The sequence below is a fragment of the Eschrichtius robustus genome, chromosome 6 (assembly GCF_028021215.1).
Source record: "Eschrichtius robustus isolate mEscRob2 chromosome 6, mEscRob2.pri, whole genome shotgun sequence".
NCBI classification, from domain to species: Eukaryota; Metazoa; Chordata; class Mammalia; order Artiodactyla; family Eschrichtiidae; genus Eschrichtius; species Eschrichtius robustus.
The window spans coordinates 80,259,471-80,272,176 of record NC_090829.1 but is presented as its reverse complement, the minus strand read 5'-3'; positions in this window follow the sequence as shown (position 1 = coordinate 80,272,176).

Below are 12,706 nucleotides of genomic sequence, written 5' to 3'. Positions count from 1 at the left end.
AGAATACACCATGCTTTGAATGACACCTGCTGGAATTGTGCAGTGTGTTGGTACTCCTCCAGTCATGGGACATCAGTTGTAACCCTACCAATTCTGAAAGCCAATCACCTCTCTTGCCATCCCAAGTAGCAAAATATTCAAAGCTTCTTTCTTCAAGCAGGAATCTGCTGTGCTTTGTTATGTCTAATTGATGTACTACAGCTCACACCTCAAGCTAGCTGCAAATGAGGGGCTGGGGAAGCTAGTTTTCTGTTTTCTATCTTGTAGAGCCAGGGCTCTGAACACGGAAACTTCCCCAAATATCTCAACAATGTTCAGGTACCAAGCAACTAGAAAGTTTGCCAATGTTTTCTACATTTAATAAATTAAAATTGGTAAACAAACAAAGAAGCGGAAGTGTTCATGGAGGTGCATGGGGACAATCCATTGTGCTAGATACTCTCCATTTACTCCTCTAAATCCATTTTCCATCCTTCTCCACACTGCAGTGTGCCACGAGAGGCTGACTTATGTGTACTTCATCAACCAGCTTCCTTGCCTTCTGCCTCCAGTTAGGTTTGGCTAGTGGGAGGGGCTGGCAGAAGATGGGAAGGTAGCAGAAGGGCAAGGTTTGGGCGTTTAGTACCCCAGTTCCCTCCTGGCTGGGTTGCAGGTTGTTTCTCTCCTGAAGGCCCCTGTTGGGTGACCCTCTCCTACAGCTGGAATTCTGGCCATCACTCCTTTCTCCTGCCCCTCCAGGTTCAGTGGTTCCCACTATTGCTAGCTGGGGCACTTACCCACCCCTTGTGACTTCCCTATCCTCTCCACACCTTGTAAATAGCTTCTTTAAACTCTCCCCAATTATCCTATTTGCATGTTTTATCAGTTCCCTGCCATGATCCCAAATAACAAATACATCCATCCCCACTGTGACACATGCCTGACCTTATTTTCTCATCTCACCCGTAAAATTCCAGAAGATATTTCCTTTTGTTTTCTTCTCAAACCCAAATCACTGATTAATTGAATTAGATGAAGACAATATTTAAAACATGACAGTAGGAGAAACATATCATTAAGGTTTCAAAATATTTTTTCTATAGCGATAGCCAAGTTCTTTTCATTCCTGGCCATGAATCATAAAAACACTTAAAAAATCATGAACTTGGGGCTCCATTTCAGACCAGAAGGAGGGAGACCAAGTCATATATATCTTTTTAAAAAGTATATCAGCTGATTCTGAGACAAACCACAGATAGATGCTAGGGAAGAAGGATTCACTGAAACAACACAAAGTGATAAAAACTGCTCCCACCTTTCCACATATTCCAATGGACATATTTCCTCCTTCGAGAGTGTCACAACTCTGAGAAAGCTAAAATTAGTACCCTGAGTGGATTTTTTTAACAGAGAGAAAAATTGTACCTCTCTGAATTCTCATAAAACTCTATAAAGGGCTTCCTTGCTTAAATAGCTGTTTCCCCAGTTGTTTCTGATTGATGGATAACTTAGTCTCACATTCTTACAGGTGTCTTAGCTATTTCTGTCACCTGTAACATAAAATCCTCTGCACATAAAACCTTTAGTAATATGATACAGTAATGAATCCACTGAAATTTCCACTATACTCTGCTTAAAAAAAAAGAACATCCTAAGAAAACAAGGTCATATAAAAGTAACAAAAGAGTCAACTAGCAGTATAGGTACAACCACTGCCCTACATCTACTCTTAGAATCATGTATGGGATCACTGATCTCAGAACGACGGACGCGGGGCCTGCATTATCTTCAGTCTTTAAAATCTGTTTTATTATGTTCAATATTTACTAAATGCCTTTTATATGCTCAGTTCTCCTCCAAGTTTTACAGGGAATGAAAAAGTATGATCTATGGTGTGTGCCCTTAAGGAGCTTAGAATATAATGGGAACAACAGTGAAAATTATTGAAATCATATTAAATGCTAAATGGTATGGCATTCAATGAAGAGAAGTTCAGAGAAACCTGTTATGTTCTTGTATGATACACACTTCAGTGTTTCAAATTGGTCAACAAGCTTAGACCAGTCAATCTTGGTGGATGACCCAGGTGGCAACTGTGGCCACATCTCTCTTCCCAAGGCTTCTCTTAATATGGCTTGAAATTATATTTTTAGCATCTACATCGTAGAACGGCTTCTACAATGATGATTCTAACACTAGGTTTCTTATATCCTGCACTTATGCAATTCATGTTCTGAACCTTTAAATAAAAGTCTATACTCTTCTCTAGTCCATTATTCTGGTTGTGTGAGACCCATTGTTCCATTCATTAAGATAATTTCGATCAATTTATTAGCTTACCCTCCTAACCCTGGTCCACTGAAACTTCAACTTGGATATACCTTAATTATAAGAAATTTCATTGCACTGTGAAGTTTGTGAAACCTTGTTACTTATATCTCGTTTTATCATCAATGTCTCAGGGCAGTGCTCATTCTCTTTCTTACAGGGGTCCTGAAGCTCAGAGCAGCAAGGTGACTTACTAGCAAGTGCAGAGGATACGTGTCTTCAGAGTAGTGCCTTGGTGCCTTTTCTTTCTTTAAAATATTACATATTTTTAAAATTAGTTAATTTATTTTTTAATTAAAAATTTTAAATTTATTTTTAATTTTACAGGTAACATGCTAAATAACATTAACATTGCACAAAACCAAACACCATAGATTAAGTGAACATCCCTTTGGCCCTTCTTCCTCTAACCCCATGTTCCTCTCCAGAGGTATTCACCCGATGTGGCTTGGAATATATTCTTCAAGACTTTTCCCCATGCATTTCTTTACTCCTAGAAATAGTTCATTTTGTGGGATATCATACTGTACTTGTTTTTCTGAAATTTGCCATTTCACTTCATAATATATTTTAGAGTCCTTTCCATTTCAGCATTTACATATACTAGTCATTTTTTTATCTGATGCAGTGTTCCATTGTAGGGATGTGTATTACTTATTTAACTTTCCTCTTGTTGATAGACATTAAACTTGTCTTTCAGTTTTGTTATTAAAAAAATACTGTAACAAATACCTTGTACCTGATTCTTTGGGTACACTTGTGGGAATTTCTCTAGGCTACGTACCCATAAATGGAATTGAATAGGTATATGCTTTTCAAATGTTGATAACAAATGCAAAAATTGTCCTGCAAAAAGGCCTTCCAATGTGTATTCCTGCCAATGTGTACAAGGGGAGCGTTTTCCCACACTTTCAGTAATATTGATTAGTACATATTCCTTTAATTTTTACTAACCTGAATTGCTCCAATTCCTAATGCATCTGAGGATCTATTTCCTTTTCTATGAATTGTTTATTCTTATTCTTTTCACAATATTCTCTTTACTCTGTTTTATAGTGTCTTCATATGCACCTACCCGAAAGAGTGTTGAATAGGAAAAGAACATGTACAGAGCTACACATTACAGCCTTAGAGGCCTTCCTCTATGATGGACATGGATCAATTAACAGACATTTGAATGCAATTGTCTGGTCAGCAGTGGATCCCTCTAACCAGTGTACAAACTGGGCAACATCCCTCCACCTTGTTCAAATGAATATTATGAGCATCTTTGCAAAATATCGTGCTGAAAAAAGATTAACTATGCCTGGTATTCTTACATTCTATCTATCTTTTAGCTCTATCGGAAAATAATATGAAGTTAATTCAGTGTCTTAACGCTTAGTTCACAAATGTTTATGTAATATGCATTCTAGAATATTGCAGAAAGTAATGCTAAGCTCACTCTATAGATTCCATAATCCATTTTTTCTCCTTTTAGAAAATCTGTATTTTTGCCTGGCTTAGATTTCTGGCACCTGTCCTGTTTTCTATTTCCCTGAGACCTATAATCTTTTGTTCAGACTGCAAAGCCTGCATACCAGTTCTGACTCTCTCCTCACTGAGATTGGGCTTCAATTTATTCTCTGTGATATCTATTATACCCTTCTCAGTTTGAAGATCATGTTCCTTATTGGAGAAGAAAGAAGCAATTGAGTAGCTCTGCCTTTTCTCCATTATCATTTAACAGAATCTTCTCTAAGCAGTCGGCTTATCCGTTCCTTCATCTTGCTTCAAACTGTGTGTGTGTTTTTAAAGCCCTTTCTGTGGTCCTTACCATTTGGCACTCCTCACCTCATTCTGGATTTTTGCCTTCTGTCACTTTCTTACAACGTTTTTATAACTTTTTTATTCATCTTGGTTTGTGACCTTTCTTTCATCTTTTGTATGTGTCATTTCAAAACATAGACTCATTGGAGAACTCCATGTTGGATCACATTGGCTTCTGCAGGTAATTAGTATAGTACAAAGTTTAATTTTTCTCAGTTTCACAATTAAGAAAAACCAACGTCCTTTTTACTGCCTCTGGCCTTGGGGTTATATTTATATTTCTATGAACTTGTTGAAGTTTGTTTTCCTAAAGCCTCAATTACATGTCTATTATGATGAAAGGTTCTTTTTTTTTTCTATTACAGATTCTAGAATGACATGATCCCTTTCTTTCTTCTTCAGGAAGGCAAGGACTGCATTTTATTTCATGTTTGTTAAAAGATTTCTATCATATAAACATCATCAACAAATCCTTCCTTGCTGGTCAGACTGAGTCTAGCACAGCAGTTCCCTTCATTCCTTCTTGTACTTTTTGAAAGATGAAATTATTAGGAAGGCAAGTCAAGGATGTATTAAATTCTAAGATTGTTGTAGAGATTTTGAATAGCTGTCCAAGTAGTTGAAGTAAATAACAATATTACTTCCTGCCTCTGTGACATTTTTATAATTTGATTTAGGGAAGCATCCTCCTTTTTACCCTGGCATTCTTAGCATGCTCCCACAAATGACAGTACTCTCTCACTCTCATTTAATCCTCTCCATATGCTGTATACTGTACTTGTGGATTCCATACATTTGCAGTTTTGACACTATATATATATGGTGGTACTATATATCCATTTTTATCAGATATGTTTACATTGAAAAACATACCATTTCATTGCTTAAACCAGTTTCATTTCCCCAAGTCTCAGTAAGATCTATGAAATTATACTTATCTGTGAGGTGGATGCTATGATGTACTACCCATTCCCCTTCAGGAATAAAGGAATTATTACTCAAGCTACTGGGAATGACACTGAAGCTGGTCTTCACCTGTTAGTCTCCTCGGGGACTGTCTCAGCTAAGGAGAGCTGCCTCATCTCCCAAGGCCATGCCCCTTCCAGGGTGGCCTGCATCCAATGACTGACTGATGTGGGGATAAAGGCCAGGCCCTCTTGCCTCAGTTCAGGGTAGCTCTGAGGGTCATCCTCAACAAGGTTGGCTGAGACATTCCATTGAGACGGCACAGAAACTCCACTTCTCCCTCTGATCAGTTCTGCTTCTTTCCTTCCAGTTCACAGGTATTAATCCCAAGAGCACTCCCTAATAAACTTCCTGCAAGCTAATCTCTGTCTCAGTGCTTGTTTCCTGAGAAATCCAACCTGGGACAATTTGCTTATCTTAAAGTGTCAGTTATATTGTATTACCTTATACATTGAAACATGAATAATTGAGCCTTAAATATTATTCCCAGTCTGGTTCTCTGTTATTTTCTTAGAATTACTGGGCTTCTCTTTCTCCCACTGTGAATCTTTTTTCTATGTCATTCATAATAACTTCCATTCATGAGATTTAGAAGTTTCTTCTGAGCCTTTTTCTCCCTTCCCTTCAAACTTCATGTGGAGCCCTTTGGCTAGTAAGCTTTGTCCCTAAAACCTTTTTTTAAAAATCTTCCTAACCTGTGTCCCTTGTTTTGCCAGGAATCTGTCATTTTGGTATTATAAATCAGAGTTGAGAAGAAAAATATTGACACCATCTTCTGAGATACCTATTCACTTCCAGTAATCTTTTTTTTAAATTTTTTTTTAAATTTTTACTATTTATTTGGTTGCGCCAGGTCTTAGTTGCAGCAGGCGGGCTCCGTAGTTGCAGCTCACCAGCTCCTTAGTTGCAGCATGCGGGCTCCTTAGTTGCAGCATGCATGTGGGATCTACTTCCCTGAACAGGGATCGAACCCGGGCCCCCTGCATTGGGAGTGCGGAGTCTTATCCACTGCGCCACCAGGGAAGTCCCCAGTAATCTTCTTAATCCTCCAAAGGCACAACTTTCAAGTGGAAGAGCTAAGATAGGGCTGGTGCATTCAGTCCTCTGCCTGTAACCCTCCCCATCCAGCAGCTCAGTGTCCACCGTCTGAGGGTTTATTGCTGAGGATTCAGTGTGAGATACTGCCTCTCACGAGAGGGCCCAGTGGGCTCTGTCCTCGGAGGTGTTCTTGGGGGCCAATGAGCCCAGTGTGTCAGTTTGGGTCCTCCGGGAAGCATAATGGGACAGAGTCAAGAGTTCAAGAGTCAAGATAAAGGGGGTGGAAGCAGGCTAGGGCAGGGAAAGGTTTCAGACTGGGAGGTAGGTCTGACACCTGTGAAAGGAGAGTAGGGAAGAAGCATAACTGGGCAGGGAAAGCTGCAGCTATGCTGCAGACCTAACCACCTTGTATATATACAACAAATATATGGTAGCAATTCAGGCAAAAAGAGGAACAGCACCCACACTCCAAGTCCTACAACATCTGCCTCAGAAAGTATGCTTTCTCGGTCTTAAATCCTTCCTCATAAATAAAGAATTTTAATATTAGTAGTGGCTAACATGTAAGTACTGATTACTATCCACGGACTATTCTGCATATCTTATAATTATACATGAACCCATTTGCTAATTACAATAATAAACTCTATGAGGTAGGTACTATTGTTTCATCCATTTTGCAGATAGTAAAACTGAGGGAAAGAGAAGTGCAATGACTTTTCTAAGGTCATATAACCAACAAAAGGTGAAGCCAGGGTGTAGATGAAGGCATCCTGGTCCAAGCCCACCTAGTAAACGCTAGACTACACTGCCCAGTGAAAGATTCATCAAGCCTCCCTATGGTGCCTCAAGAAGACTTAAAGGAAGAGTCAAGAATAGGTGGTTACTTGATAAAATTTAAGACCAAGAAGTGTCCTGTGCTGGGTGGTGGGATCTCCTATTTGCTTCTCTCAATGGGAACCAATATTGCCATATGCCAGACATTTTCACAAGGGCTGCTGATTCTGGGGCTTCTGAGAAGGCTCTTTTAAGACTGAAGGTTGGTTTTCCTCTAAATTGTTACTTTCCCCTCCCCCTTTCTAAGCAGCTTTTGCCTATTAGCAAAGCAATTAATACCTGGAAAGGAGTTCACTTCCCCAGTGGCATTCTACAATAATGTATTTCTTCCCACCTGTTTGCCAGGACTATTCAGTGAGTCTCTCGGTCTAGGGACCTGTGAGAAGCCTCTTAAATTCACTTTGGTTTTTGTAAATTGTTATTTCTTACCCTTAGGAAATAAGCAAAGCAGTGAATGCTTAGTAATAAATTAACAAGGAAAGTACACTAATTCATTTTAGAAAGATTTTTCTACTGGAAGGTTTTTTCAGTTAACCTTCCATCTCCCATTATCCAGAAAATTAAACTAACAAGAATGTCCAATTCCCTGAGCCAGTTGGTCTATTCGTATTTCAATGTACAACAAAGTTAATATTTACGGTCGTTAATCTAATTTTTCTCTAGAGAATCTATTCACTTGATTAATGCTTCTCCTTGCAACTCTCTCACTTACCTTGTGAATCCCTCCAATCCAGTTTTTCCTTGTCTGAGAATGGTTTAAGAATTCTGCCCTGAGTATAAGAAAATGTTCATGGAAGTGGTCCATGGAATACCTACCACAGAGGAGCTACTCACGGGACAAGGAAATCCACATCATTTTTCTCATCACCTAAAGCAGGGTAGTTAGACATCTGTGAGGTTCTGGTTTGTGTTCCAGCGCTGGCTGGACAATACTGACTGGCCACAATATTGTATAACATATAGTATCAGCTGTTAGGTTTAACTGTGAACCCAATGCCGTGTCCTTTCACCAAGTTTCTGGATGTGATATTTATAAGATTCCTCAAAGCTTGTGGAGCATTTCCTAGGTTCCAGAGAAGCCAGGACATAATCATAGTCCATGACCACCTACCTTAGCTCACCTTAGGGATAGTGTTAAAAAGGGGAGAACTACTGAATGAGAATATTCAGAGTTGGGCCCAGGCATGTGCGTTTTATAATTATTAAGCACACCGGAGTTTGAGAACCATAGGCTAGCCACTGTAAATGGTATAAGTTAAGAATCAACTGAGGGTAGAATTTTTTGCGGCTATTCACAACCTGATCCTAAAATTTATATGGAAAGGCAAAGAAATTAAAATAGTAAAAACGTCACCAGCAAAGCCCGTTAACAATTCCCGGGAAATAAAAATAAAATCTGGGTAATAAAAAAGTCTAACCTTTTCCTTTTCCTTTGTGGTTAGTCTAGGTTCACTTGCTCAGAGGGTGCCGCGTGCAGAGGCCTCGCACCTGGCACTTCAGACCGGAGTTCCTAGTGCGAAATGGTTGTGCCAGCACCTCAGCTGGGGGTGTGTGTGTGCAAAGATGCTGCACCCGCCCTGCAATCTGGAGCACGAGCAGCACAGCTGTGCCTGACCCTCGAGAACTCCACCCCCATCCCTGCTGATGAGATCCCTGTAAGGCAGCCCCTCCCACAGCCTTTCAGGGAGAGCAAGTGCTCTAGAGCATAAGCTTGTTACCTCTAAAGCCTCTGATGAAAGAATAAAGCTTCCCTTTGCTTCTGGCCCGAACTCAGTCTCCTTCTATTGGCTCAAATGACACCATCCAGGAGGACCCTTGTTGGGATCCGACTCAAAAGGATCGGGAACAAATTTTGACACCACAGGTGGGAAGGACTGTGGCCTTTTTGCCTGCACCTATCCACTAGGCTCCAGGCTCACCCTGGCTCCAGCGGGAGGATGGCGGAGGCTTTGGGAGGTTCACAAAGGTGAGACTGGGAAGAGGCCCAGGTAATAAGGACCGCCTGACAAAACGGAATAAGGAGTTCAGGCAAAGGCACGAGGGATGCCTGAGTGAGAAAGGGTCCCAGTGTAGGTGTGCGACTGGTGACTTGACCAATTCCAGCACTAGTTTCTCTGAAATGGGCTGGGGAGCCCTGTGAGCCGCTCGTAAGACCAGGAACTCCTTTATCGGGAAGCCCTGTGAGCTGCTGACAAGAACAGGAAACACCCACCACCTGACCTCTGCCCCCTTCTGCCTATAGGCGAACCTTGGGTGATTCTTTATTGACCGAGGTTCCAGGGGCTCCCCTCCCCAGCGATCTGGTGAGTACCCTGTGGGAATCCCTCATGTTTTTAGCTCTCACCTGATGAGAAGTCGGAAAACTCCTTTTTGGCCAAAAGGAGGAAAGAGAAGACCGCTGCCTCAGATAGCTGTGCCACTCCCTAACGGACCAAGTGGGTCAGGAACTAATGTGGCTAAGCTGCTCTGGCCCAGAGGTGGTCCTGTCTAACTTCCTCTGGGATGTTCTGACTGAGCGGGGACTAACTATCGCAAGCACAGGCTGTTACAAATTCAAGGGGGACCCCCAGTTATATCGAGGCCGTGCCATTTGGACATCTCGTATTCTGGTCTTTTGAGGAGTCCATTAACAGTGTGGTGCTGGTTCCAAATTTCCTGAACTGGAAATCTTATTCGGGTCAAATCATGTGCCAAATGTGTGCCAGTAAATCACTCCAACCGCCCCCTCAGTAGTGGGAAACAAATCCAAAACAGAGCATCTAAGGTATGGGGAACCAAACGTCCACTATACCGAAGGACAGCCTGTTAGGGTGCATCCTGCAGAAACATTCAGTCTTCTATGTAATACAGCCTGGCCCCAATACCAGCTGGGAGATGGAGAAAGTTGGCCTATCAATAGGTCACAAACTAGGGTGACCTACCTAGGCTTCATTCTCACAGAATGTCAGAGAAGCCTACCCCAGGAAAAAAAATAAGCTATTTTCAGTTTTGCCTCTTCTAAAACTAGAAGACAGCTTAGAGGTTTCCTGGGGATGGTCAGTTTTTGCCCTATCTGGACCCCTAACTATGGTCTAATAGCTAGGCCTCTATATGAAATGTTAAAAGGAAAAGATGATGATCCTTTTGAGTGTAATTCAGAATGCGAAGGGGCCTTTCAAGAATTAAAAAAGCAATTATTTCAGGCCCCTGCCCTGGCCCTCCCAGATTTAGCTAAACCCTTTGACCTTTTCATTCACCAGAGAAGGGGAATCACCCTTAGGATATTAGCTCAAAAACTGGGACCCCTTACTGGGGTGGTTGCTTATTTCTCTAAACAATTGGATCAGATTGCTAAGGGATGGCCTCCTTGCCTCTGGGCAGTAGCAGCTACTACAACCCTGCTAAAGGAGGCTGAAAGTTAACGTTTGGTCAGCCAATCATTATATGGACTCCACACCAGGTTCACACTTTAGTAACTTCTAAGGGAACAGAACGGTTATTCCCCAGAAGGTCGATTCAAGTCCAGGCTATGCTTTTAGACAACCCACTTGTTATCATGAAAACCTGACACATGCTAAATCCTGCCACCTGCTACTCTGGAGGGTGATTGTATAGAAATGGGGCCCCTGGAGCATGATTGTGTAGAAACCATACCCATGATCTATTCTAGTTGCCCTGACCTAGGAAGCGATCCTTTCCCAAATGTCGAAGAGGAATGGTTCACAGAGCAGTTTTATGGGAGAGGGTAAAAGGCTAGCAGGATACGCATTAACCTCCCAGACCAAAGTCATAGAGGCACTACCCCCAGGGACTTCAGCCCAAAAGGCTGAGCTGATAGCCCTCACTTGAGCCTTAGAGCTCAGGTCAGGGAAGATCTTAAATGTTTACACAGATTCTCAGTATGCATATGCCCTCCTACAAACAAACACACACACACGGGGCTATTTGGAAGGAAAAGAGGCATGCCTACCGTGGAGAATAAACAGGTGAAACATGGCATAAGCATACTGACACTCTTAGAAGCAGTACAGCTTCCAAAAAGTGGCGGTGATTCATTGCAGGGGGTCATCAAAAGGGGGATGCAGAGGTTATAAAGGGAAACAACAAGGAAGACGCAACTGCCAAAAGGGTGGCCCTAGAAACAGTAACTTGGCAACTACCCCTCATACCTTGAAGGCCAGATCCATCCAATTATTCCCCAATCTATACAAAGGAAGAATCAGAGCCTGAAAATGGAGCTTCAATAGAGATCCAGGAGGCCATGTGTGCCTACGTGATGAACATGGGCAATACTTCTTTCCCTAAACTGCAGCTTTTCAAGCCATCAGGGAGGCTCATCAAGGAACTCACTATGGGAGAGAAGTCCTATATAATTGGTCATTTGAGGTCATGGTAACTCCTGGCGTGAAAAGTATAATCAGTCGGATAGTTGAGACCTGCCCCATCTGCACAGTGAACAACCCCAGCACCAGACCCCCCAGAGGTCCCCACATAAGGTCCATCAGACCAGAGAAGCATATCCTGGAGAAGATGCAGGTTGATTTCACTGTCATGCTGAGAGCATCAGGCAACTTCAGGTATCTCTTGGTGCTAAGGCATACGTTTTCAGGGTGGGTAGAAGTGTTCTCTGCTGGCAGCCAAAGTGGCTAAATTATTACTAAAAGAGATAATCCCCAGGTTTGGGCTCCCAGGACCCCTACAAAGTGATAATGGTCCAGCATTTGTCTCTCAAGTGACAAAGGGGATAACGAGTGCCCTGGGCATAAAATGGACCTTGCACTCAGCCTGGAGACCCCAATCACCAGGGGTAGTAGAGAGAGCCAGTCAGACCTTGAAACAAGGCCTTAGCCAAGCTATGTCAGGAAACTCAAGAAAATTGGATTAAGTTGCTTCTAATTGCCCTGCTCCGTATTCGGTTAACTCCAAGAGATAGGTTAAAGTTTAGTGTATTTGAACTCATGTATGGTAGACCCATTCCCAAGCCTGAGACAAGAGACACCTTAACCCCCTTGAAATGGGACAACTCAAGTATACCCTCCAGATAGGAGAAACCATGGAAGCCCTCATGAAATATGGTAACCAGGTGCTGCCTGCACCCACTGACCTTGCCCTGCACCCCTTCTGGCCAGGAGCCTGGGTGAACCTAAAAACTTGGAAAGCTGGCAGTCTGCAAGACCAACTCACTCCTAAGGAGAACAGACTCCACTTGGTGATCTTAACCACCCTTTCCAAGCTGAAGTTGCAGGGATCACTCCATGGCTACATCACACTCTAGCGAAGAGGCCCCTGAGCCCCAGCCTCTGGAGAAACAACCTGGGGCAATGAATCCCCTTGACTACTCATGTGAACCTCTCTCTGACCCGAAGCTTCTCTTCCAAAAAACAACAAAAGTGTGACCAGGGATATTCAGGCCATGGCAGTGAGCCTCAACATCAGGGCATACTTTTGCCTACAGGCAAAAGACCCAGATAACTGCATTTTTAGGAAAGAAAATTGACATGTGATCATTATTCTCTTGCTAATATTTGGGCCATGTATTATTTATTTTTATTGAAGTATAGTTGATGTTCAGTATTATATGTCACAGGTGTACAATATAGTGATTCACAATTTTTAAAGGTTATACTCCAGTTATAGTTAATATAAAATATTGGCTATATTCCCCGTATTGTACAATATATCCTTGTACCTTATTTTATACCTAATAGTTTGTACCTCTTACTCCCGTACCCCTATATTGCCCCTCCCCTTTCCCTCTCCCCACTGGTAA